Below are 4,009 nucleotides of genomic sequence, written 5' to 3' on the forward strand. Positions count from 1 at the left end.
CGATGTAGGAGGGTGTGGTGCGCTTGTCTGCACACCCTGCATGACCAACTTTAATTTATGATCGAACTACCGACTTATTTCTTGGTTTTATGCGCAAAAAAGTGTCTGTGAGAAGCAATTAAATGCCTACAAAAAACTATTTAAAATCAATAAATTTTCAATTTAATCTTTAACATTATTACCTCAGTGGTAAATTATATTAAATTTTTTTGATTGTTACAAATTCATAAATTGATATATGTATGTACACATATGCAATGAATAAGTGTATGAATGCATGGGGAATTAAAAAAACAATGAAAGAGAGTGGCTAAATTAGCAAACATATGTATATGTATGTAGTTTTACATATTTACTTATATAATTCTAGAAAAAAACGAAAGTTTTTATAAAATGTAACAACCGACTTGTGTATATATTTTAATTGTACTTAAATATCAACTCATTTTCGCAGCATGCATCTAACTATAAATGTTTCTTAAGTGATTTTATTGTAATCATCTGACAGGTGGTCTACGAAATCGAAGAGTGAAAGTAAAATGTAGAAAAGTGGAAAGGTGATGTAATACAGTTTTTAAGTGATATATTAATAAAGTAATAAAAATTAGATAACAACCGGCGGCTAAAGTAACCACGAATCCAATTCCAACGAGTTCCACTAAAGTGCTTTTAACGCAGTTGAAAACTTGTTCTGTTGGCCCTCAATCAATAGAAGATTGTATGCAATACTGCACCACCTTAATTGGCCATAATACAGTCATCATCAAACGCGCTGCTCTATCTACGGACGCCGATTATTGCAATCAATTTACACTTGAGGCGATGTTATGCAGACAATCACAGGTTGGATTAGTCCCCAATTGTTGTTGCTTTCAAGCCAAAGGGAAGAGATTGAGAGTGAGGTTAAGAACGGAGCCGCATGAAATTCAATTTTATCGATTTTATATTCGAATAGGAGTTAGTGTCGATTTTAGGTGTCACAGAAACCCATAATATCGGTTCTGAAGTTAAAAATTTCACCACTTTTTCTGGCCGATAGTGCAAGGTTCGCTCATTTCTTTGAGTTATAGCGTGGAAAAGATTCTATGCCTTATATACAATCTCCTAATAATTTTGATTTCCGGTCACCTGACTCATACTTCCTAAGAAAATGTCCAACGCTAAATATGACGGAGTCATGGATTGGCCGGTATACCGTGCATTGACTTTTTGAATATTCATGTCACCATCATCATTGTTCTCGACTGATTTTTGATTCTAAAACTCGCAATGAAGCCTCTAACTGCAGCACTGGTGGATTATTCGAAGTTTCTTCTTCCATGATATGTTTTTTTTTGGTATGTTATGGCCTTATAACAATTATATTCAACAATTTTATTAAGTTTGGGGCTGTTTCTTAGGAAAAAATTTAGTGTTTTTGATTGCAATTGCCTACTCAAAAGCAAAACGAAGGACTGCACTGACTGCACTATTTTGCAGCAAATTTTAAACTCCAAAGTAGAAATAGCAGCCGGCAACTGGGAAACTTGTCTCGCAGATTTATCGTATTTCCATGCTGCTATCTCTTCAATGTAGTACGTTGATACCACTTCGTAACTTTGAGCCCATCTTGCTTCATTCTTTCGTTGAACTTCTCTTTGGAAAAATCGGGTAACAGTGCAATAGTTCTCAACGCACTACAACTGCCAGCTGTATTCACGGCTGAGTTTAAACTATATGGAGCGCAGTGCACATAAACTGCAAGAGAAACTTCCAATTGTATGTACGCTTGGGCTTTGTGGAGTTCACCACTAATCGCTGGAGCTCCATCATATTCTTCGCCACAGGGACCGTAACAGTTACAAATCTTATTATAAAAATCGCTCTCTAACAACTACTGTTTGCCTTTTATTTAATTGCTCCTTAAATAACAGTTATTTCTGGTTTTCATTTTTTAAATCCAAAATAAAAATTATTTTTGAATTTTATATTATGTCTTAGATAACTATTTTTTAAAAAAGTCATCAATATAATTCAGTCACTGGCCTTTATTTTTCATGTCATATTTATAAAAGTCATTTGTATGAGTTATAGTAAACTTTTCTTCTCCAACACTTTCTTAACTGCGAAAAATAGTAATGACTTTTATACGTATGACTTAAAAAATTAAAGTCAGTGACTGCTTTATGTATATTGATGAGTTATAAATGTAAAATCCAGTGACTGATATTTATTGATGACTGTTATAAATTAAAGTCTTCAATAACTGTTACCTAAGACATATAATATAAAAGTCAAAAATAATTGTTATTTTGTATTAATAAAATAAAAATTAAAAATAATTGTTATTATTTTCATTTTGCATAAACATTAGAAAAAATTTCTTTTTAAAATTTTTCCGTGAAAAAAGAAATCGATTGGTATGTATCACTTAGTTGTAGAACATTTCCTTCATAGTGAAGTTTTCTATGACAGTTTTCATCAATAACTGTAATATTCGGTCCTCGCTTTGCTATAAAGGTAATAACCGTTTAAATCTACTTCCGAAAAATACTAGTTGATATTTTTTTACACGTATATTAAAATCAAATATGTAGGTGATAAAATTAAAAATCCAAACCACCGCCGTATCAAAATCCTAGATCCGCCACTGATTTACTACAACATAGGAAACAAGTCAAAAAAAATTAATCTATGTTTTTTTTCATCCCTACTATTTAGTACTTAATATTTAGTAAATACAAGCTATCACTATTTAAAAATATGAAAGCAAGTGGCCTTAAAAACTCAATAGAAACTTGATTTTCAGCATATTATTCATAGTATGTAATAACTAAGCTATAACCCTTTTATTGTGATATTTAGAATAATATTGCTCAGTGAACATTACATCCGCAAATTAGTCCAAACAATTAAATTAATGGCTTTGAATCACTAGCGTAACTTTTTTCAATTCGTTTTTGTTTGAATGTCATCATTTATGGTTAGTCATAATTGTGAATTGCTTACCAAGATCGCTCTTAAGCAATAAAACCACAAACAGCTAACAGGAAATTCCTTAACTGCTAGCAAGTTTCTGCACTATTTTCCATTCTTGCATTGAGCATTACAACACTAAAATCAAAAACAAAAAACAAAATCAATTACTTAAGCGTCCTTCAAGTGCAAATGTACTTCACGCTAACTTAAGTACAATAGTTTTGTTAAGTATTTGCTGAAACGGAATTAAGTCGCATTTTTGGTCGATTGCACACTTCAACAAAGTTATTTTAGTTTCTGCATAAAAATACATTTTTACTGTAGAAACGCTCTGAATTCCTGGCAATGAAAGGTAATTAGATTTTGTGGCAGAATAATTATTAAAATTCGCGGTGTTTTGCGAAAGAGGCGAAAAAATATTAATAGTTTGTATTAAGCATTGAAGCTTAAAAATCAATTTAAAGAATGACAAATCAATTTTCGCTCTCCACTGTAAATGGTGCGAAATACACACATGCCTACATATGCGCATAACAAAATGGCAAAGTAAATTAATTATTGTTTAACAAATGATATGTCTACGTATGAATATTATAGCACTTGCTGTGGTGTAGCAGAGTGTTTTGGCACGCGCAGGTGTGTCGGTGTGACTCGATAACTACGATTATATTACTTACTTGTAGTTATTGGCGTTGAAACGGATTTCACGCATGCGGACACGCATGCGGACACGCATGGAGAGTGCTTGTAGAGAATTATACTGATGTGAAACAAACATTACCGGAACTGAGGTACATGGCTGATATGGCTCTACCAACAAATCAGTATTATATATGCACATATAGCACGTTTAATAATATATCGACGTATTTCAAAATTTTCAATTTTGTGGGAAAACGCCATCAAAGATTTATCAATTCATACAGTTGGTATACAAAAATACAAATGGAAAGACACATATCCTCGCCATATCTGAAAACTTTGGTTATCTGTTAGATTGAATGTATTCTACTTAACAAGCTTATTAATTGCATACTGAAATCTCCAAAAT

At 32.2% G+C, this 4,009-nt stretch overlaps 1 pseudogene; it reads right to left on the reverse strand.

The window, feature by feature from the left end:
* The window catches only part of LOC118741838, a 4,559-nt pseudogene extending 823 nt beyond the window's left edge, over positions 1 to 3,736 (reverse strand).
* Between the last annotated feature and the right edge of the window lie 273 nt (positions 3,737 to 4,009).

Source organism: Rhagoletis pomonella, unplaced genomic scaffold, assembly GCF_013731165.1.
Source record: "Rhagoletis pomonella isolate Grant_MI unplaced genomic scaffold, Rhpom_1.0 Rhpom_scaffold_00006, whole genome shotgun sequence".
NCBI lineage: Eukaryota > Metazoa > Arthropoda > Insecta > Diptera > Tephritidae > Rhagoletis > Rhagoletis pomonella.